The 25,155-nt window shown below is 43.6% G+C and overlaps 1 protein-coding gene across 1 annotated transcript in view; it reads right to left on the bottom strand.

Annotated features, from left to right (window-relative positions):
* LOC109931766 (synapsin-3-like) overlaps positions 1-25,155 on the bottom strand; it is a 201,409-nt gene that overhangs the window by 43,415 nt on the left and 132,839 nt on the right. The gene's annotated exons all lie outside the window — the stretch shown is intronic.

Below are 25,155 nucleotides of genomic sequence, written 5' to 3'. Positions count from 1 at the left end.
ATTTGGTTAATAGTCAGTTTGTACCTTCAGCAACTTCACAATCTGTAGATATCTTTTGAGGTTTCGGTGAGTATCTTTGGAAGGAAACCACAGCTACCAGAGGAAACCCACAGAGAAATGGACAGAATGTGCAAAATCCACACAGACAGTCACCTGAGGCTGGAATCAAACCCGGGTCCCTTGCACTGTGAGGCAGCAGTGCTAACCACTGAGCCACCGTGCACCCCCCTGCCCCCACCCCTCACCCACACACATACACACACCCCCCCACACACACACACCCCTCACTAAGCCACGTAGTGTGTTCCCTAGTGTGTATTTCACTGGACAGTGTATTCTGAAGTGATGAAAGAAATGCTCAAGAATAAACAGGAGACTTTGCTCTTGTTGTCACAATTCATTTATCACTCTCTCTTTGCTGATTAAAAATCAACTTTCAGTGGGTATTCCAGAGTCTAGCTCCATTCCCAATATGCAAAATTATCATACAAGTATGAATTAAACAGATGTGATTTTCTGAATGCTGACTCGGTCATTGAATCATAGAGATGTATGGCATGGAAACAGAGCCGTTAGTCCAACTCGTCCATGCTGACCAGAAATCCTAAATTTGCTAACATTTAGCCTATATATCTTGAAACCCTTCCTACTCATATACCCATCCAGATGCCTTTTAAATGACACTAAGTTATATAATCAGCCGTCCAATCCCGAAGTGATAGCCCTAAAGAATGTGCAGATAGCAAGCACTTGTTTTTGTTTTAAATTGCATAGATTTCTAATTTAAAGCAAAGGATATTTAAATGCCTTGACAGCTTAACAGTTCCAATGGAATTTAAATATTGTCATGCACATTTATGTATGTTTTTAACAATTTCGCAGAGTACCTGACCTCTTTCAAAGATCACTGACCTCTCCCATAGGTGCCTCTGTGCCTATTCAAAACAGTCCCTTCCCTTTCCAAAGGGTACCCTACCTCAGAGTCATGCAGCACAGAACGAGACCTTCTGTCCAACTCATCCATGCCGACCAGATATCCTAAATAAATCCAGTCCCATTTGCCAGCATTTAGCCCATATCCTTCTAAGCCCTTCCTATTCATATACCCATCCAGGTGCCTTTTAAATATTTTATTTGTATTAGCCTCCAACACCTCCTCCATCTGCTCATTCCACACATGCACCACCCTCTGCATAAAAAAGCTGCCCCTCAGGTCCCTGTTGTATCTTTCCCCTCTCACCTTAAATCTATGACCTCTAGTTTTGGACTCCCATATTCTGGGAAAAAGACATTGTCTATTTACCCTATCCATGCCCCTCATGATTTTATAAATGTCTAAGGTAACCCCTCAGCCTCTGATGCTCCAGGGAAAATAGCCTCAGCCTATTCAGCCTCTCCCTAAAGCTCAAAACCTCCAACCCTGACAATATGCTTGTAAATTTTTTCTGAACCCTTTCAAGTTTCACAACATCCTTCCTATAGCAGGGAGACCAGAATTGGACATAGTATTCCAAAAGTGGCCTAACCAATGTCCTGTACAGATGCAAGATGACCTCCCAACTCCTATTGTGAATGCACTGACCAATAAAGGCAAGCATACCAAATACTTTCTTCACTAGCCTATCTACCTGTGACTCCACTTTCAAGGAACTATGAACCTACACCCCAAGGTCTCTTTGTTCAGTAATACTCTGCAGGACCTTACCATTAAGTGTATAAGTCCTGCCCTGATTTGCTTTTCCAAAATGCAGCACCTCATATTTATCTAAATTAAACTCCATCTGCCACTCCTCAGCCCAAGAGCCCATATGATCAAGGTCCCGTTGTAATCCGAGGTAACCTTTTTGGTTGACCACTACACCACCAATTTTGGTGTCTTCAAGCTTACTAACCATACCTCCTACTTTCACATCCAAATCATTTGTATAAATGACAATAAGCAGTGGACCAACACCGATCCTTGTGGCACACCGCTGGTCACCGGCCTTCAGTCTGAAAAGCAACCCTTCACCAACACCCTCTGTGTCCTAACTTTGAGCCAGTTACCTCCAAGTTTCAATGCCTTTAGATCTCAAAATGGTAATTTCAGTGCATTAAGAATCACTTTCCTCTACCTGCAATATATTCAGATCAAGATGGTCTTTGACTGGGTTGGAAACTTGAAGGCAATGTTCAATGCTCCCCTAGTTTTACTGCTTTAGTCCTCCTTGGAGGGAGGAACAGTGGGTTGGGAACTGTCCTGCCAGGAGCTGTCAAACACAGCAACTCTCACAGAGAAGATTTCTTCTGTGAATTACATGACAAAGTCACCAATTGTTAATTCTTTGAAGTTAATTTCAAGGGCTTCCTGTCCAGATCTCTACCTTAATGTTTAACATTCTGATATATATTAATGAATCCATGTTTTGTAAATTGTTTGTTTACCATATGAGGGATTTTGTTGGATTTATTCTGCACACTCTGTGATTCTGTGCTCTGCCTTGAGGAAAATTGGTTACTTTTATCTTTTTGCATGGGACTGCTCTGGAGAGTATAAAACAAAGTAGGAAAATCTTTGGTTTGAAATTGTACGTCTGAGAATGTCACAGGGAATTTCAGAATGCATCAGCAATGGTGTAGTTCCTTTTACTGAGGCCTTGGCAGGGAAACAACTGCTATTTTTGTACACAGGAATTGCTGTGCTTTCCCTTGGGTCAAACAGTGGTCAAAAAATGGAAGATTTATAATTGGAGTGCCAAGTCAACAAAAGAACAGATTATAAGATCCATAAGACATTTGTAAACCTCTAGTCCATAGAATCACTGAATGTCTTGAGGGGACAACACTGTGCTCTATCCCATCAAACACTGACTGTCCTGAGGGGGAAGCCCTGTGTTTTAACCTTTGTGTGCAAGAAAGGCCATTTGAAGGCACAATGTAACACAATGATAGTGGTGCTTATGGACTACTAAATTTCAATTTCCATCATCTGATTGTTATACCCGAGACTTTCAGTGGACTGAAATGGCTGCCCTGGTCATCTGACCACCAACTGAGGCAAGCTTCATGAGACCCATATGTAGGAAATAAAACAATCTGCACTGAAATTAATGTTTTATTATCTAAAGGCATTGAAACTTGGAGACTGAGTCAGCATTCAGAAAATCTCTGGTTTAATTCATACTTATGTGATAAATTCACATTGGGAATGGAGTTAGACTCTGGAACACACACTGAAAAGTTGTTTTTTAAACAGAGAAGAGAGAAGAAGAAATGAATTATGACAACAAGGGCAAAGATCTCTTCATTCTTGAGCATTTCTTTCGTCATCTCAGAATACACTGTCCAGTGAAAAACACACAAGGAAAACAAGTACTTAGTTACTGTTCAAGAAACACCTTCCCATGGGGTTAAATGGATTAAAATATTTTAATGATTCAGAATTACTGTATATCAAGTTAAGCCAGACAGTCATGAATTGTAAGTCTCTGAACTTCATCAGAGTTTAAATCAGATGCAGTTGTCTCGTAGAACAATGCTCTAATCTACTCATTTCATTTTCCTTGTTGCAGCAAAAGGAGAAGAAACATATTTGCTATATCGTCTATCATCACACAATTACTCATTCCTGTAAGAATGTTAACAAAGGATGATTGACAAGAGCTTTCTCTTCATTGCTGCTTTGCCATTCACAGTGATACAGCTGATTACTATCTGGAAATTGCTTTGACTAACAGCTTCTGATTCCGGTCCACATCACTGAAGCCCCAGGGTGTGCGGATGTAGCAGATAGTACCCACCTTCTTAGCCTTATCGTATTTCTGTAAACAGACAGTGTAAATTAAACAAGAGCAGCATCCATAAGAGGGAGGGAACAGATGGGGCATGCTGTGACTCTTTGATCTTTTATGTAAGTTACATTACAACACTGCTTACTAGATCCTAAACAAACAGCTTTATAAGAACAGTCATCAGATAACAAAAGTCAAAGGAAATAGAGACATTCTTTTCTAGAAACATCCATGTAGATAGTTTTCCTCCTCGTAATGTCTGTGTCCACTGTCTGTCTGCAAAATATTTATTGTTCCACTGACTTCATTGCATAAGTTCCACATTGCTTCAGCCCTTGGTCTAAATAGAAGGCTACATCAATTCAGGATGATCAATTCTCCAGTATTTTTGAATTATTATACTAAGAGGTGCTCATGCTAATTTCTCTCAGCAATTCCGTTTTACATATTGTTGCCAGGAATTTCTATGGGATTTTTTTTTCTGAACTCCCTCCATAGTTTCAATGAAAAACTAGCAAAAATCACAGCAAGTAATGCTGCAGGCTTCTACAGAGTTTCTGCTGATCTGAAGTTACAGTAGAATATGGAGTAAACTCAAACCCGGTACTCCACAGGCTGCTGGCTCCAGCCTTTGGAGAAGGAGAAATGCTACTCATAATTTTTTGAATATTTCAACATATACCATCAAATAGCACTGCCATAATTTCAGTACTCCAAGGCTAATTTAATAATGCAGTTTGATTTTGTTTTAAGTTGTGAATTTCGTGCTCATTAAGAAGCAAAATGTTCATACCAGGGAACAGAATAATTTTCATTGTGGCCAAGAACTCTAAGCAACACTGCCTGAGTCATGTATAATATATTCAGCTACAAAGTCAATACCCAAACTTGTTTAGCTCCACTTTTCCTGAGACAGTACTGCTTCTGTTAAAAAAAAAGACCAAAAGTCAGTACTTGTCAAAACCTATCAAGACTACATCAGTATTTCCCTCAGTTACTGGCAGTTTCCATAGAGATTTGTTGAACTGTAGTTTATTGCTATATTTATGCAAGGTTAAAGTACAGCACAAAGGGATAAAACGTGTGCAGAAAGGAAATTCCAGGTACCATATCACATAGAAAAGGCAGACCAACAAAACTCAGAGAGAGGAGGAAAAACCCTCCACTTCTTCCTTTCCCGTAAGCCCACCCAGTCCCCCTCCACTGACACTCTCATTCACTTGGCAGAACTGGTCCTTACCCTCAACAATTTTTCCTTTCATTCCTCCCACTTCCTACAAACCAAAGGGGTGGCTATGAGCACCCGCATGGGCCCGAACTATACCTGCCTCCTTGTAGGATTCGTGGAACAGTCCCTCTTCAACAACTACACTGGCACCATCGCCCACCTCTTTCTCCACTACATTGATGACTGTATCAGCACTGCCTCATGCTCCTGCGAGGAGCTCAAACAGTTCATCAACTTCATCAACACCTTCCACCCCGCCCTCAAATTCACCCGGACTATTTCTGACACCTCCCTCCCCTTCCTGGACTTCTCCGTCTGCATCTCCAGTAAATGACTCACCACCGACATTCATTTCAAACCCACTGACTCCCACAATTACCTCGACTACACCTTCTATCCCACACTCATAATTCCTCTGCCTCCGCCGCATCTGCTCCCAGGATGAGGCATTCTACTCTAAGACTTCCCAGATATCCTCCTACTTTAGAGACCGTAGTTTCCCCTCCTTTGTTATTATGGATGCCCTCAACTGCATCTCCCCCATTTCCTGTGCTTCTGCTCTCAAACCCTCTCCTCCCCAACAACAAGGATAGAGTCCCCTTGGTCCTCACATACCACCCCACCAACCTCCGAATACAACACATCATCTTCTGACATTTCCGCCACCCACAATCAGACCCCACAACCAAGAAGATATTTCTCTCCCAACCCTTGTCTGCTTTCCGCAGGGACTGTTCACGCCGTGACTCCCTCATCAGCTCCACACTCCCTCCACCACACCCGGTACCTTTCCCTGCAAACGCTGGAGGTACAACACCTGCCCCCACACCTCCCCATCTCACCTCTGTCCAAGGACCCAAACAATCCTTCCAAATCCGACAGAGATTTACCTGCACTCCATCTAACCTCATCTACTGCTCTGTTGCTCCCAATGTGGTGTCCTCTATATCGGAGAGACCAAATGCAGATCCGGGGACTAGTTTGCGGAGCATCTGCACACACCAACCAACCTGACCTTCCGGTTGCCATCCACTTTAACTCCCCCTCAGACTCCCCTGGTGACATATCCATCCTCGGCCTCCTCCACTGTCAGAGTGACTGGAGGAACACCACCAGATATTTTGCCTTGGAAGCTTACAGTCCAATGGCCTGAATATTGACTTTACCAGCTTCAAAATCTCTCCTCCACCAACCTGTCCATCTTCTGACTCACCTATCCACTCCACCCTTCCCACTGACCAAACACAATAACCCCTACCTGCATCCAACTATCTCCATCTCACCTACCCTCTTTCCAGCCCCAACCCTCTCCCCCTCTATTCATTTCTGGGCTCCCCTCCCCCTCCCCAGTCCTGACAAAGGAGTTCAGCCCAAAACATTGACTTTCCTGCTCCTTGGATGCTGTCTGACCTGCTGTGCTTTTCCAGTTCCACATTTATTGGCGAAAACTCAGGGAGACTTTCAAATTGTTGTGGGTTAACATCCCAGGCAACAAAACTGTTGCCTGAGAAAAGATGTTGAGCTCCAGGATGATTTTTATGATAATAGATCTCTTAATGTATACCCATCATCTTCTGTGATCAGATGCCAGAGGGTTCATCAGCCACGTTTCCACTCGCTAATTCTTCAGGCAGTCAGCGTCTGATTCCTCAGGATGGCCAAAATACAGCAGAAACTGCTTTAGGATGAATGCGTTATCTCTGCCATCAGTACAGGGGACATTCATCAACAACATGACAGCACACCAATTGGACATCGATGAAATGAAACCCATTGTTGAACCTATTGACATATGAAGTCTACAGACATGTGCCTGAGGTCAGAGATAGCAGGAACTGAAGATGCTGGAGTGAGAGTCAGTACAGTGCGGAGCTGGAGGAACACAGCAGGTCAGGAAGTATCAGAGAAGCAGGAAAGTCAACGTTTTGGGTTTACACCCTTCATCAGGACTGGGGAGGGGTAAGGTTGGTGGGATGGCGATAGGTCAGGGGTAGTGAGCTTTGATCAGTGGGAAAGGTGGGGTGGATACATGGGAAAGATGATGGACAGGTTGTGTCAGGTCAAGGAGACGGAGATGAGAGGGAGGGTTGGACATGAGATGAAGCCGGGGTGGGGAGATTTTAAAACTGGTGAATTCAATGTTGAGGCCATTGGGCTGTAATCTCCTGAGGTGGAATATGAGGTGTTGCTCCTCCAGTTTGCGTGTGGTGTCTTGTGACACTGGAGGAGGCCCAAGATGGGCAAGACATATCACTAAGGCAATGGGAGGGGGAGTTGAAATGGTTGGCAAGGTGTTGTGTACAGAGCGCAGGTGCTCTGCGAATCGGTCACCGAGTCTGCGCTTGGTCTCACCAATGTCAAGACCACCACATCAGGAGCAACGGATACAGTAGACCAGGTTGGAGGACATACAAGTGAATCCCTGTCAGATTTGGTAAGTTTATCTGGCGCCTTGGACAGAGGTGAGAAGGGAGGTATCGGGGCAGGTGTAGCACCTCCTGCAGTTGCTGGGTGTGGTGGGGTTGGTGGGGAGCGTGAAGCAGACGGAGGGAGTTGTGGAGTGAGCGGTCCCTACAAAAAGCAGATAGGGGTGGGGAGGGAACTATTTCTTTGGTCGTGGGGTCAGATTATAGGTGGCGAAAGTGGCGGAGAATGATACACTGGATGTGGAGATTGGAGGGGTAGTATGTGAGGACAAGGGGGATTCTGTCTTTATTTTTGTTGGGGGGGAGGGGGTTTGAGGACAGAATTGCAGGAAATGCAAGAGATGTAGCTGAGGTCATTATAGATCAACGGAGCGGGGGAAGTTGCGGTCCTTGAAGTAGGAGAATATCTGGGATGTTCAGAAGTAGAATGCTCCATCTTGGGAGCAGATGCAGTGGAGGCAGAGAAATTGGGAGTAGGGAATCACATTCTTGCAGGAGGGTGGGTGAGAGGAGGTGCAGTCAAGATAGCTGTGGGAGTCAGTGGGTTTGAAATAGATGTCAGTTTTGAGGTGGTTACCAGAGATGGAGATGGACAGGTCCACGAAGGGGAGGGAGGTATCGGATATGGTCCAGGTGAATTTGAGGTTGGGGTGAAAGGTGTTAGTACAATTGATGAACTGTTCAAGCTCCTTGTGGGAGAGGGAGGCAGCGCCAATACTGTCATCAATGTAGCGGTGGAAGAGGTGGGGAATAGTGCCAGTGTAACAGCGAAAAAGGACTGTTCCACAAATCCTACAAAGAGACCGGCATAGCTCGGACCCATACGGGTGCCCATAGCCACCCCTTTAGTTTGTAGTGGGTGGGAGGCGTTAAAGGAGAAATTGTTGAGGGCAAGGACCAGTTCTGTTAGATGGATGAGGGGGTCAGTGGAGGGGGACTGGTTGGGCCTGCGGGAGAGGAAGACGTGGAGGGCTTTTAGGCCTTCTGCGTGGTGAATACAGGTGTACAGGGTTTGGATGTCCATAGTGATGATGAGGTGTCGGGGGCCAGGGAATTGGAAGTCTTGGAGGAGGTGGAGAGTGGCGTGGATAGTGTCCTGAACATAGGTGCAGAGTCAATGATTCTGCTCCTTTGGAGACCCTGCTCTCCTGGCAAAGGCACTCCATGCTGCTTCAGTGTAGTGACAGAGAAAACAATGACCTCACCTTTCCTCCGATACAAGGGCCTCAGTCAGCTCCCTGATGCAGTGATGGATACGGAACTAGAATATGTTTCCAAAGTTGCCCACTCACAAAGTGAATAATTCAGTGGTCACTGGCAGCCCCACCTCACCCTGCTATAAGGCTGCAGGTCCTGCTGAAGGAGGTAGGGGTTCTATAGCCTCCTCCTTGTGAATTACAGGTGCCTCAGACATTGGTCCTGAGTGACACGTAGTGAGGAGCAGTGCCCCTGAAAGCCTGTTAGTTATGGGTAAGATTTTCTGGGTAACGACCTTCTCTTCCTGCTTCTGTACATAGACTTTTCTCTCTCTGATCCATTTACCTGCACTGTGAAACTAGAGGAATTGCAATTTCAGCTCACCATATCCCCTGTCCAATCTGCCAAACCCAACAATGCCTCAAGACATCTCCATAAACAATCCATAATATGTTTGCAAACTTAGCAAGAGCAAATATAGGTCAAAAGAACTTCACTGTCCATCTAGATGGATGACTTCCTTTTTAAATAGTGGTTGTGAGGGGTGCTGGTATGGGGAATGTAGGAAGTGAGAAGTACTCCACAAGTAGCTGGGTGTATATTCAGCAGTGTTGTGATTAGCACAGGTCATTCACTGGACCTGTGTGGTCCAGGTTTGCACAATGTTCATGCACTTAGCCAGATGGTTCCCGCTAACATTTCTGCTTGGAGAAATGCAATGTTCCCCCTCATGTATGGACTGGCTTGCTGTAGTCATGTTCAAATGATAACTCTGCAAACAAAGTAACATACTTTGTAGGCACTTTGGAGCAGTCATAAGCAGTTTGAAGATGTTTTGAAATGGTTTATGATTGGAAGCGAAACAGTGGCAATTAGAAGGCAAACAGATCTGGATTAAAATGCTCACAAGCAAAAACAATCGATCTGAGCAGAGTCGTGCAATTTGTATTAATGCCCTGGATGTGCATGAAACTTCTTTGTCCTTGCTGCAGAGGCTTGGTCCAAGGCCTGCCTCACTGGCATCACACTACAATGGGACGTCATCAATGACATTGTAGTAACTCAGCACTGGTGTTGTGGTCACTAGTTGTTTGATTCTCGGTCAGTGTCCAAATACCATTCCACATCCTTAGTAGCAGGTTTACATGGAGGTGCATGCTCTGATGACAAGTTTGGCAAGAATTTTATTAAATAGTTCACAAAACCAACAAATCATGGTCGTACTTTCACAACACTTGGTTGCTGCATCTCTGCCAAAGCCCTTGCCTTATTAATGGAAGCAATGGAACAAAAGAATTGGACACAGTTTATAATGGACAGTCAATTGTTCATTTTTTAACTATTGTTTAAAGACAGAAGTCCTCTGAAGAGTGATCTGCAATGGATTTCTGAGACAAAACACTCACGACCAATTAAAAGACAACTGGGGATCCTAACCAACCCCTAGGTGGAGAAACTACATCGATGCATTGAATGGCTATCATCTGTGATCCAACATCCACAGTATTTAGATCATGATCTTGCACTATTGACCCTGGTTTCTAATACATTCATGAAGATATTGAGGTTGCAATGTATCTTACAAGATATTTTCTGAGTTTGCTGCTGTACCACTAGAGGCTGATTTAATCATTTGATTATCAACAACTATGAAAATTAGACCATTAGGAACAATGTTTGAACAATGGCTGCCTATATACTGATGCTACCATTATAGTGGGGAGTTTTTCAATAAGTCCATCATGCTGTAGGCACAGTCTCTAAGCAAAAAGGCTAGTAATTTATTCACAATCTCAGACTGGTCTCTATCTGTACATGGAGAAAGAATTCTGGCTTGATTTTAAAGAAAAACTATTCCACTCGATGATCTAACAGTTAAAAATATAGGGTATTATGTTTAGTCTCTGGTTTGTGCTGATTACAGTGGCCTTGGTTGGGTGCTGCCTGTGGCTCGACAGTTGGTCACACTGCACTTGGGTTATGGGGATGGAAAGGCCAGTCTGTTTCTCTCTCCTGACTGTTATCCAATGACACATTTCAGGAGAGTACAACTGTGTAGGTTGCACGTTGCGGGCAGGATCGGATAGAACTGGGAAGTCCTCAACACTCACTACACTAACTCATATCTCAAGAAGGGCCTTCAAAAATTCAGAGATATGTGGAATCATGACTCAGTGTGAGCCCCTATTCTCGGTGTGAGACAGGATCTAACGAATGTGTAGCTGGGCCTCTGAGGTAAACTGGGATGTAACTACCTCAGTCATCTGTGATAATACTCTGGTGGGAGATTGGAACCTGTACATCACAGGACATGCTGTACTGACTGTTAACACACATTGCTTAAAAATAGCCTAGAAGTCTGACCTGACCATGTATGATGGTCTGAAGAACCCAAACTTTAGCACTTAGGAGGGGAGTGAAGGAAAACAATATCTCTCTGTTGTCCTGGCTTTTATTCTATGCCCCAATTTTCCCTGCGTGAGACAACTGAAATCTAAGGGAAACAATCTGTAATGAGCTGCTTGTCTGCATTCTGATAAAGATCTACAACGACAAGGATTCAGGAAACCATTCTCTAGCAGCAGTCACTAAACTGTACGATAAAATCCATTTTGTGTGTCATATATGTCTGCTGAGGTTGCCAGCTGTGGAGAGGTAATTAACTATGATAAGGGTGGACTCTCTTGGACAGTTTTGATAAGTTATGCAAATCAGTTCAAGGATGAATTAGTCAGAGAGACAACCAAGATAGGGAAAGATGCTACAAAAACAAAGATGCTGGAAAAGCCCAGCAGGTCTGGTAGCATCTGTGAAGGAAAAAACAGAGTTAACGTTTCGGGTCCGGTGACCCTAAAGATACTCTTAGCTCGGTGCAACTAGGGCTAGCAGAAGCCCTGGAGAACAGACCAGGAGGTGAAAGATATCAGCCTGCTAGAGAACATGGCAGTTCAGTGCAGCTTAAAGTAGAGGAGTGAAGGAAGCCCATAAGCTTGTTGCAGCTGAAAAAGATTGGAGCTCAGATAAACCCAAAAGAAGTGGCAGCCTGGTGAAGCTAAACAGTTTATCTGGCTGCAGCCTGATCAATGCAGTGGGTGCAATCTCAGGAGCAGTTAAATATTGAGCAGTCACTGCAGCATTGTAAGTTTGAGTTCTGTTGCCTGGCAACTAATTGCAGGCCAAAGAAGCCTTCAGGTTGAATAGGAATTATTGTGGAAAGACTTTCATGGTTAGATCTTTAAAAGTGAAGAATTCTAATCACTTCTGTTTTAAATGAGATTTGGTGATCTACTAATGTCCACGTGGGTTGCTGAGAAATCTGATCAACCAGAACTGAGCGCATTTGTCATTTGATGTGCTCCATGGGTTGTTCAACCATAGTTTGTCTGTTAGACACATTTCCCTCATATTAATTCTGGATGTTGGAATACAAGTTGTATGTACATATGAACAGATCATTTTACTTTTATAACACTGTTATGTAAACTTTGTTTGTTTAAAACTGTGGAATTGCAACTTTATTCTCCTCCTATTTACCTGGGATTTCAAACCTTGTATATGTTGAACAATAAGTACCTGGTCCCCAAGCAAATTTAAGGTACATTTGACAGTTTCATCCAGGGTCTTACCTGCTGGAAGGACTGAACTTCATTTCACATTTTAACAGGATGGTCTTTGTGACTCATTGGCTGTAAGCCTGAGCACCAATACAGAAAGAGACTGTTTTAAGAAATATGTTGAAGACACAACTAAGTTATTTTAAAATGTTATGTTTTTCTTCTTTCTTCCTTTCTTTTCTCACGGCCTCTCTACAGACTCTCCACCTAACTAGCAGAATAGCTTTTCACCCTCGCTCACTGACTGGCGGGTGTAACTTTTATTTTTAAATATTATTGTAATGTAATAATGTAATTATTCTGAGCAATATGCACTTTGAATAGTTCTCCCTCAATTTTTCCTGTCTCCGCCTGAACGCACAGTCATAGTGGACACATTTCTGTTGGAACTAGTGATCCTCTGATCTGATCCTCTGATCGGATATCTCCTCCAAGTGAATGTGCCAGTTGAGTGTGAGGCTGCTTAGCTACAATGGAGGATCAAATGACGTCACAGAAAATTCTAATCCTGTCTTCATCTGAAGCCCACACATGTGCCCTTTACAGCAGAGCAGACAGCTTAGTGTTCAGGAAGAGGAATTCTGACTTTTTATTCCCAATCCAGCCCAAAGACACTATGATGTTATTGTATGCATAACTAATTGTTGAGTTTGCACAGGATAATGGTGAGGCCTATTTTGGAGTACTATGTCCAGTTCTGGTCGCCCTATTATAGGAAGGATATTACTAAGCTGGAGACGGTTCAGAAGAGATTTACCAAGATGTTGCTGGGAATGGAGGGTTTGAGTTACAAGATGATGCTGGATTAGCTGGGACTTTTTCTGCTGGAGCATAGGAGGTTGAGGGGTGACTTATAAAAGTTTATAAAATCATGAGGGGTATAGGGAAGGTGAATGGCAGGTATATTTTTCCTAGAGTGGGGGATTTCAAGGCTAGAGGGCATATCTTTTCAGTGAAAGAAGTTAAGATTTAAAAAACACATGAGAGGCAATTTTTTTTTTCCACAGAGTGTGGTTCATGTGTAGAATGAGTTTCCAAAGTAAGTGGTGGATGCAGGTACAATTGCAATGTTTAAAAGACATTTAGGTACGTCCATGCATAAGAAATGTTTGAGGTATATGGGCCAAGCACAGGCAGGTGGGACGAGTATAGTTTGGGACTATGGTTGGCATGGACTGGTTGCACCAAAGGATCTGATTTTGTACTGCATGACTATGACTTTAGTATCCCAGCTGTAATCAAAAAGCCCAACACAGAACAGGGAATGAACTTGGGCTTTTTGATCCCCAACCCTCAGTAATGTGTCAGATAGTGCATGTACCCAGGAGAGCCAAGAAAATAAGCTTAAAGATTAAAATAGCTACTCAACAGTATAGGTATACACTATGTACCATTCTCAAGAACCACGTAGTGGCAACTTAAAATCCATCAAACCTCTAATAATTTAAGAAAATCCTAAATTCAAATTCATCACCATTGATACCAAACCAAAAAACCCAAAGGACTTAAAAAATTGCTAACATTCAAACAGCAATTAGTGTGTAAATAAGGAAGTGCAGTAAAAACATAATTCTGCATTATAGGTTTATAAAGTTCCAATAGCTCTTAGATCAATCGAACCAGGTGCCGAACTGAAGTTTTTGAAACCCAACCAAGCATTCACAATAAAACAGCTGTCATAAAAACCATTTCCAGCTCCACTCACTGAAAAGTTATTTATTTCCATTTCAAAGCAGAGTGCCTGACAATCAATGGAGGGAGAGCAAATGCAGATTATTGCTTGCTACTTTCAGGTGTATTTTTATTGTGGTACTTTTTAAAAATGTGAACTGAAATGAGAAAGAATTGTTTAAAAACCAGTGTTTTAAAGGATTGCTGTATATGTTGAATGTAAGTAACCTGTCATTTTGACAAGCAACGTTTATTCATCTGTTTGAACAAGCAGCAATTAAAGTTATTGCAGAGCCAAAGGATTGTGTACAGTTCAGCAGGGGGTAACAAGAAGTTGATTGGTCTACGGATCAATGACCAGTTACTGGTGGCAAAAGCCTTTTGCTTGCCAACAACCAGGTCATTGGTTCTTAAATAAGTTAACAACTTGGGGTCAAGAACAAGATACAAAGAAAGGTGTTTTGACCTCCAACAGCACAGAAGCTGTCTTTCTTATTTCTGCAGTCAAAACCCATTTTAAACCTAAAGAAAACCAGTTTCACCTTTCCTTCAGCAATTGTTATAAGCTGTGACTTTCAACCACTAACTCAGACATCTTTTATAAGTGAACCGGCTACTTTATGTCTCTTGCAAATCAGTGGAACCATCCGAAGAGACAGGACTGAACAGCCAAGCTGGTTCAGTCCAGTTACAACACTGGCATCCACACAACAGTGTGGAAAATTGCCAAGATACATCCTATACGCAAAAAGCAGGACAAATCCAACCCAAGCAATTACCACCCCATCAGTCTACTCTAGATCATCAGTAAAGTGATGTTAGGTGTCATAAACAGTGCTATCAAGCAGCACTAATTAACTACAACTTGCTCACTGATGCTTGGTTTGTGTTCCACCAGGGCTACTCAGTTCCTGGCCTCAGTACAACCTTAGTCCAAAGTGGACAAAAAAGCTGAACTGCAGAGGTGAGCTGAGAATTACTGCCCATGACATCAAGGTTGTATCTGATTACTATTTGACAGTATTTGACTAGTAAGGGAGCACCAGAGAAACTGGAGTCAGTGGAAATCAGGAGAAAACTCTCCATTGGTTGGAGTCATACCTGGCACAAAGGAAGACAGTTGTGGTTGTTGGAGGTCAGTCATCTCAGCTCCAAGACATTTCTACATGAGTTCTTCAGGGCAGTGTCCAATCTTTAAATGCTTCACTAATGACCTTCCCCCCATCATAAGGTCAGGAGTGGGGATTTTCACTAATGATTGTACAATGTTCATCACCGTTCACAACTCCTCAGATACTAAAACAGTCCATGTCCAAGTGCAACAAAATCTAGACAATATCCAGGCTTGGGCTGACAAGTGGCAAATAACATTCATGTCACAAAAGTGCCAGGCAATGACCATTTCCAAGAGAGAATCTAAATATCATAACAGGTCCATGGGGGATACCATTTCCCTAGCCCTGCACTCATTCCTGGAACATTTGGACAACAAAGACACCTTTGTCAGACTCCTGCTCATTGACTACAGTTCTGCCTTTAACACCATTATCCCCTCCAGACTGATCTCGAACCTGTGTGACCTTGGTCTTGGTTCTGCCCTCTGCAACTGGATCCTCAGCTTTCTGACCCATAGGCCGCAATCAGTGAGGATAGGTAACTGCATCTCCTCCACAATAACACTCAACACTGGAGCCCCCCAAGGATGCATCCTCAGCCCCCTACTGTACTCTCTGTATACCTGTGACTGCGTTGCCAAATTCTGAATGAACACCATCTACAGGTCGTTGATGACGCCACCGTAGTGGGACGGATATGTAACAATGACAAGTCAAAATTCAGAACAGAGATAGAGGGCTTGGTGATGTGGTGCAATGATAACAACCTCTCTCTCAATATCAGCAAAACTAAAGAACTGATTAGCGACTTCAGAACGAAAGGAGGAGAGCATGCCCCCATCTACAACAACGGAACGGAGGTTGAGAGAGTGAGGAGCATTAAGTTCCTCAGAGTGACGATAACCGGTGACCTGTCCTGGACTGCCCATGTAAATGCGACAGTCAAAAAGATACAGCAACACCTCTTCTTCCTCAGGTGACTGAGGAAATTTGGCATGCTCATAAGGTCTTTCTCCAACTTCTACAGATGCACCATTGAAAGCATACTGTCCGGGTGCATAACGGCCTGGTACGGCAACTGCTCTGCCCAGGGCCATAAGAAACTACAGAAGATTGTGTGCTCAGCCCAGACCATCATGGAAGCCAACCTCCCATCCATGGACTCTATTTACACGGCTCACTGCCACAGAAAGGCAGCCAACATTAAAGACCCATCACACCCCGGTAATGATCTCCTGTAACCTCTTCCATCAGGCAGAAGATACAGAAGCCTGAACACGCCCACAAGCAGGTTCAGGAACAGCTTCTTTCCGGCTGTTATCAGACTGTTACATGGACTTTAGCCTCAAATAATGTAACCTGTAATGTAACCTGTATGCCTCTAAGTCTTTTTGATCTGTACATCCTTTGCTTGTTGTGATCTGCCTGTACCGCTCGTAAGCAAAGGTTTTCACTGTATTTCGGTACACATGACAATGAAATCAATCAATCAATCAATTGACATTCAACAGCATTACCATTGCTGAAGACTACCCTATTACTATCCTGGGGTTACCATTGACCAGAAACTGGAATGGACTAGTCATATAAAAACTGTGGCTACAAAAGCTGGTCAGAGGCTAGGAAACCAGGTCAGCCAGCTGACTCCTGAATAGATTGGGAAGTAAAACTAAGGCAAGGGCATTTGGCATTATGGATCCATTTCGGCCATTGTCCTGTCTGGCTTTGACTGTAATAATGGAAAAAAAACTCAACACACATTCTCTCTGGTCAACCAAAAGTTTGTCAAGAATTTAGAGCATTTTATTTTTAAGTTGCCTCTGATTAACTGGAAGAGTATTTTTTGTTAATTAACAATTTCAGATATTAGCCTTGTTAAATGCAATGACAACATTTTTAAAAAAAATTTTGCTTTCTGGCCAGCAAACAGGACAGCTAGACAGTTTTCAGTATTGGGCTTCATACCTTACAGCCATGTGTTGGATTAATTAAATCCTGACTGGCAACAAGCTGCTTTTTGTCTAATTGTTACCAGGTTAAGCGATTGCATTATTTTTCCCTACACGATTCTCTTGGCAGCTAACTGTGAACTGGCCTGTTTAGTGAAATTGCGTTGGTCACAAATAGGACGAGCCAAATCGCGAAGTTGCAGAGGAAAAACAAATGCTTCACTTGTGTTTTTTTCTCCCCCTGGGAGCACTAACCTGTTTCTTTCTTCTTCCTAAAATGGAGTGGTCTGATATAAAAGAGCTGCTGAGTATATGGATGGACCTGGAATCCTGCCCAACAACTTGTACAGATCAGAGTTTGAGCACCGACAGCCATTTGCAAGTAGCATTCAGCAATGCTTTGGGGTCTCTCTCTCTCTCTCTCTCTCTCTCTCTCTGAAAGGGCCCCTATCGGGTTTCGTCCATGTGTAGGCAGCTTTACTAAACCATAAAAGATTTGACTTTTATGGTAGAGGATTTTGACTTACATTATACTTTGGTTCTGTTTATGTTTTAGTAAGTTTTCATAACATCTGTTGAGTGCGAGCACTGGTGACAGTCAGAGGGTGTTCTTGTACGGGGTGGTTAAATCCTGATAGTGGGCATTTTTGCACTTCACTTCATTGCTGAATCCCTTTTGAACCATGTGGCTCCTTTCTGTTCTTGCCAAATGCTGCACGCTGCTGGAGTATGTACCTCTATTAATGGTACTGACCTGCATTTTAGACCATTACGGGGAAGGCAAGCAGGATTCTCTTCCTGTGAAATGGTCATCTGAGAGGAAGGCCCAGATCATCCCTGCTCCTGCACCTTGCTGTCACGATGTTTTAATACAGGACAAGCTGGTACATTTTCTCAACAGTGAAATAGGAAGTATCCAGGCAAGAAGGCACAGGACAAAGGTACATTGACTATAAAAGTCTTTGGATTATTCTAAGATCATAAAAGGTGCTCCATAAATGTGAGTTGCAAGGGCAGCACGGTGGCTTAGTGGTTAACACTGTTGCCTCACAGCGCCAGGAACCCGGGTTTGATTCCGTCCTCGGGCGACTGTGTGGAGTTTGCACATTCTCCCTGTGTCTGCGTGGGTTTCCTCCAGGTGCTCTGGTTTCCTCCCAGAGTCCAAAAAGGTGCAGGCTAGGTGAATTGGCCATGCTAAATTGCCCATAGTGTCCAGGGATGCCTAGATTTAGGTGGGTTGTAGGGGGGTTAGGTCAGGGTGGGATGCTCTGAGGGTCAGTGTGGGCTTGTTGGGCCGAAGGGCCTGTTTCCACACTGTAGGGGATTCTATGATCTATGATTCTATTTCTTTCACCCCTTGATGGCACAAACTCCAAATGAACCAGATCATTGTCAACACCAAGTATTACGTGGTCTGGTTCAGAGAAGCTGATTTTTAGAGAGCTTTAAGAAATCTCCTCAAGGCGATGTGGAGCAGAAGGGACATGAATCCACATATCTATCATAGATTGGTGGTACACAGCTTCAGTCAATGAACACTGCTGTCAGCAAATGACCCGTGGACTTGGCTGCCTTCTGAATGATGTTCCTCAGGCTATATCATAGAATTCTTACAATGTGGAAACAGGCCATTCGGCCCATCGCGTCCATACTGATGCTCTGAACAGCAGCCCACCCAGACCCACTCTATCCCTGTAACCCTGCATTTCCCGTGGCTAACCCACCAACCTGCACATCCCTGGACACTATGGGCAATTTAGTATGGCCAATCCACCTAATGTGCATATCTTTGTGACGGTGGGAAGAAACCGGGACACCCGGAAGAAAACCACGCAGACGCAGGGAGAATGTGCAAACTCCACAAAGACAGTCGCCCGAGGCTGGAATCAAACCTAGCGCTGTGAGGCAGCAGCGCTAACCACTGAGCCACGCGGATGCTCAACCACATCTTGTAGTGAGCAGCTCAGAACACCATTGATGGAGATTTGAAAGTCAGTTATCTGGCAGCTCTCCAAGGACAACTGCTGCACAATATGGGGAGTGTGCAGTGAGATTTCACAGACTTAAAAATACTTGATTCATTATTCAAATTACTGCTTGCTGCTCCAAACGGATCGAACTGTTGCATTTTACCCCATGAATGAGTGATAATCATACGAGAAAAGATCTCTTTATGCTGTGTCAACCTCCAGTAATTAGTTCATACAAATTAATGATGCATGCTTGGCCTCATGTAAATAGAGTTTGACTGAGTATGTATGCCCTTTAATTAGGGGCCTTGGCTTCTCTCTCTGTCCAAAGAAAAGCAAACTGAGTAATTTTAACACGTGAGGTTTCTCTCAAGCCTGTGCCAAATAGCCCTTTTAATGGAAACTATTCCCCATCCATTTTATCTAATACTTAATTGACATTGTAACTAGAATTGCTGGATTCTTAACTGGTAACTATAGAAACAGACACATCACTTACACACTGTGAACCTCAATGAACAACCAAGAGACTTTGTCATAGGAACATCACTAGATTTTGAATCATTGAGAACAAGGAGGTATTAAATCATTAAGGATAGGCTGGGTGGGGTACTGTAACAACCCTGTTTTTGATATATTCAAGAAAGAAAATAATCAAAACCATTTAAAGCATCAATTACATCTTTTTCATGGATTATAGGTCTCAGAGCTTTTTACCAGAGGGTGGACACATTACTAACACAACAAACTTGTTATTAACATGATTAATGGAGTCAAATGCTGAAACATGTTAATTCCATTGAGTCAAGTGGTAAATGTCAGCCAATCAACCACAAAATTGTCACTGGAATTGCTTTATATCTTTGTGGATGACAGTTTTCTAACTGACATATTTAATGTTTCACTGGTCACTCAAGAAATTACCAGTGGAAATACTTCATAAATTGGAAGTCGTAAATAAAAACAGAATGTGCTGGAAATCTTCAGCCGGTCTGTCAGCATCCGTGGAGTGAGAATCAGATGGCAAAATTTACATCTCTAAGGCTAGATGTGGAGGCAGCTAAAAAGCAGGAGGGACCTCCATTCAGCTGTGGGGCAGATTTAACATACAATTACGTTTGTTTATGCTCACTACATTTTCAAGCGTCAGTAAGACATCCAATTTTACCAGTGGGTGGGCAGGCAGTTCTGAAGCCCACTGTGACATTATAGGCTTCAACTTCAGAGTGCCATATCTAAAAGGCAGCACTTCATTCTCTGCACCACAGTTTATCAACTCCACCCACCCCTGCAGGGCGTTGGAGTCCTGTTAAAGTTAGCCCCATGCTTTAGCAACTTCTGCTTTGACATTGTCCTGCAGACTGTCAGCCTCTCTGCTCCTATGATGCTGCTTGGCCTGCTGTGTTCATCCAGCCCTGCACCTTGTTGTCAGGGAGACAAGGTTTGTACTGTTTCTTAGGATGGCATCAAGAGGCTATCATGAGTTACAACAGCAGCCTCAATCAAACGGTCAGCACCCATGCCGACCAGAGGTAAGACCAGAATCAATGTCACAAGAGGATGAATGATCTCTTGCCCACTGCCAGGATAAGTGCCAATGTCTACCCAATGCTTTATTCCTCTACAAGTGGGAGCTTGTCAGCACTGTCACACACAAGACCAGGAGGCCAGACATCTTCAACATATTGCCTCATGTGCGATCAATGTTTATCGCAACATTGCACTTGCCAATGTTGTACAACTTGCAGCACAGTGCTACTGCCTCCCTCCCATCAGCCAGCTTCATAGGTCAAACAGCACGGGAGCCCACCCCACTCAGCAGCTCACAAACCACGAGCTCATTGGCCTTTCACCATAAGTAGGAAAGCATACACATCACGGAGATCATAGAATCCCTACAGTGTGGAAACAGGCCATTCTGTCCACAAGTTCACACCAATCCTCCGAAGAGCATCCCACCCAGACCCAAACCCCCCACCCTATCCCTGCAACCTGGCACCTTCCATGGCTAATTCACCTAACCTACACATCCCTGGACACAATCAGCAATTTAGCATGGCCAATCCACTTAACCTCTACATCTTTGGATTGTGGGAGAAAACCCACGCAGAGACAGGGAGAACATGCAAACTCCACACAGACAGTCGCCCAAGGCTGGAATGGAATACTGACACTGTGAGGCAGCAGTGCTAACCACTGAGCCATCGTGCTGCCCCGACTTGCTTACACTGCTTCTTGCCAAAGGCCTATCTGACGCAAGGGCACCATCAAAACATATGGCCTCAGGATGGACACCTCACATTAATATTAGCCATACACGCCAACTAAAGCTTTACTGATTCCAAGCATCTCTACCCCATTGAGCACACTGAGCCACTGTTCATTTAGAAACCTTCAACTTCCCCAATACCACATTTTTCTTGCAAGTAATACAGCTCTGGAGATTCACATCTCTCTGTCTCTATCTATCAATGCAGGCATAGTGCTCATGTACCCATGTAAATGTCTTTTAATGTTTTTCTCATTCAGCAGGAGAAGAAATATACACAAGCAGCATGAGGGTACACTGTTCTGAGGAAGGGTCATCAGACCCGAAACATTAACTGTGATTTCTCTTTACAGACGCTGCCAGACCTGCTAAGCTTTTCCAGCAACTTCTATGTGTGTTTATGAGGGTACACAGACTGGGCAAGGATTCCTGACAGAAGGTTCCTTACCCTTCACAGAGCCGAGCCGACAGTCAAGCAAAGGGAATGAGCTTGTGCTGAGAGGACACTGGCAGCCATCTGCTAAGAAAGCCTCCAAGCAGCTAACAACAGCTGCTCATCAAGCATTACTCCTTAATGAAACTTTGGGTAAAGATGGTGCAGCATGACACTATCAAAACTTTATGTTTCTCTTGGCATTCTCCAAAATATAATCAAGCAAGGGACAGAGGAGGAAGAGCCCCACCCTGCAGGCCCATCTCATTCCCAGGCCTACAGAAGACACCTCTGAGGAAATAAAGCCTGTACCCTCAAAGGGTGCACCATCAAGGCATTCCACCCTATTCTCCACCAGCTCAGAGACATTCACTTCGGGTGGGGGGTAATATATCGAGAGTATGTTCAGGGTCACATACTGGTCAGGACAAGAGCTGTTGTATTTTGTAAAGACAAACCAGGACAGGACTTACACAGTTAATGGTAAGGCCCTGGGGAGTGTTGTCGAACAAAGAGACTTAGGGGATCAGGTACACAGTTCCTTGAAAGTGGTGAAGATAGACAGGGTGGGTAAAAAGGCATTTGGCATGCTTGCTTCATTGGTCAGAGTGTTGAATATAGTAAGTGGACATCATGTTGCATCATGAGCTGTACAGGTCATTGGTAAGGCCACTTTAGGAGTATTGTGTACAGTCTGGTCACCTTGCTATATGAAGGATGTTATTAAATTGGAGAGGGTGCAGAAAAGATTTACAAGGATGTTACCGGGACTGGAGGGTTTGAGTTATAAGGAGATGCTGGATTGGCTGGGACTTCTTTCCCTGGAGCACAGGAGATTAAGGGGTGACCTTCTGGAGGTTTATTAAATCTTGGGAGTCATAGATAAGGTGAATAGCCAAGATCTTTTCCATAGGATAGGGGAGTTCAAATCTAGATGGCATAGGTTTAAGGTGAGAAGGGAAAGATTTAAAAGGGGCCTGAGGGGTAACTTTTTCACACACAGGGCAGTGTGTATGTGGGATGAACTGCCAGAGGAAGTGGTCAAGGCAGCTACAGTTACAACGATTAAAAGACATTTGGACAGATATTGGGAAGTTTTAGAGGTTTATGGGCCAAACGCAGGCAAATGGGACTAGTTTAGTTTGGGAAACTTGGTCGGCATGGATGCGTTAGACAAAGCGTCTGTTTCTGTGCTCTATGACTCTATGCTGAGTACAGTGCAGAAAACGAGCTTCTGGGTGTGTCCACATATAAGCTGATGGAAATGGAGGGGTGAGAAATAGAACATCTGGATGAGTACTCAAAATGTCAGGGCATAGTAGCACCAATGGCAACTAAATGGGATTAGTGTAGCTTGATGTTTGTTGGTCAGCATTGACATGGTGGGCCAAAGGGCCTGTTTCTATACTACATGACTCTATGATTAACATTTGGCTGAGGTGTCAGGGAATGGTACAGACTGGTCCCCAGGGCAGAGGAGCCTGCCCACGTCTGTCTGATGTTCTGACTCTGATATCTGAGCAAATGGCTATCTCCCTGGACCAGGTGATGTCAGGATAGGTGGATAAAATGGTTAGGAAGGCATGTGGGATACTTGCCTTTAGTAGCCAAGGCAAAGAGATTAAGAGCAGGGAGGTTATGCTGGAAGTATATAATATGTTGGCTAGACCACAGCTGGAGTATTTTGTGCAGTTCTGGAATCTACATTATAGAAGGGAGGTGACAACGTTGGAGAGGGCGTAGAGGAGATTTACCAGGATGTTGCCTACGCTGGACAGTTTCAGTTATGAAGAGAGATTGGATAGACTGGGATTGTTCTCCTTGGAGCAGCAAAGATTGAGACGGGACATGATTGAGATGTAAAAAAATTAGCAGGGGCATCGATAGGGTAGACAGGAAGAACCTCTTCCTCTTGGTGGAGGGATCAATGACCAGGGCCATAGGCTTAAGGAAAGGGATAGAAGATTTAGGGGAGGTGTGAGGAACCAGAGGAAAGTGGGAATCTGGAACTCATTGCCCGTAATGGTGGTAGAGGCAGAAACCCTCAACATTTAAGAAGTATTCAGGAAATTATGATTATAATAGTCAGCTGCTTGTTTTTGACCGGCCTGGATGTGATGGGACAAAGGGCCTTTTTCTGTGCTGTAGATCTCTTTGACTCTGTGCAGACCTTCTACAAAGTGTCTAAAATAATGTATGATATGTAATATACAGGGTATCATAACATTTCAGAGTCGTGAAACAAACATTCCCCATTCACTTGAGGTAGTGATACTATTGCAGTATTGCAATTGCCTATGACTTCTGAGTGTCAACAAATATTTAAACAAAGTTATTTATTCTCCAATCAAGCCACTATCAGGTTTCCTGGGCATTCAATGTTAAGTCAGCTGCACGTTTTTCATGCAGCCAAATAGCCAATAAATGGTTTACTCACTGGAGCAGGGAGGAAGCAATCGATCTCGACACGTACTCCTCAGGTATATATTAGTTGTACTTGTCGATGTTTGTTTACCATTTTTAGCTAACAAAATTGCACCCATGATCTTGATTCCAGTGATCTGGTGCGCTAATGAGTATTCATGATATGCCATCAAATGTACAAGCTAAATTGCATGAAAGGCTTCGAAAACTTGGTTGCAAAAATTTAACCTGCTGTCAGGAAATAGTAATTTTGCATCTGGCCCAATTAAATTCTCCCTGCCATTCTCGTAAAACTTCTGGTCATGCTCTGGAAATTCCGCCTGAGTTACCTTTTCAGGTTGCACTGGATATTGGTGACCAGAAACTATAATTATGTTTCTCTGTCTCTCTCCACAGACGTGTCTGATTTACTAAGTTTTTCCAGCAATTTCAAATGAATCGCTGTTTCACCTGTAAGTTGTGTTTGATGTTCTAGGATGGTGTGAAGGAGTAGTAACAAGGCTGGTCTTGTATTCTCTTACACCAACAGAGGGAGATGCAATGGAGGGGGTGTTGGCATGTGCCTGAGGAGTGGATCAGAGTTTTGGGAAGGGAATGATCCCTTCAGAATGCTTACAGTGGAGAGGGTTTTGAAGACTTATTTGATGGTATTGTGCTGGACATCGCAGAGGTAGTAAAGGATGGTGTGTGTGAAACTCTCCCTGGCCTTGCTCCTTCTAATCTCTGTAACCTTCTCCAGCCTTAAAATACCAGTGAATGCTGCATTCCTTCGAATCCTTCAGCTTGATTTCCTTAACCTCCATTATTAATGGCTATGCCTTGAGCTGCCCAGATCCTAAAGCACTGTAATTTTCTTTCTAAACTTCTCTGCCTCTTTCTTCCCTTTTAGGATTCTCTTTAATTCCAGTGATATTAACTCAGCCATCAGCCATGCTTGCTAAGTATTTTTCCCTTGTCTTTGTGTCAACTTCCTTATTACACTTCAGTGAAGTGTCTTAGGATTTTTCCCATATTAAAGATGTCACTTAAATATAGGCTTACTGCTGCTAGAAGACACCAGGAATCCACAAGTTCACACTCAACATTGGG

Source organism: Rhincodon typus, chromosome 18 (genome assembly GCF_021869965.1).
Source record: "Rhincodon typus isolate 14 chromosome 18, sRhiTyp1.1, whole genome shotgun sequence".
Classification (NCBI taxonomy): Eukaryota; Metazoa; Chordata; class Chondrichthyes; order Orectolobiformes; family Rhincodontidae; genus Rhincodon; species Rhincodon typus.
Note: the sequence above shows the minus strand (reverse complement) of the source record. Positions and strands in the feature narration are given on the sequence as shown.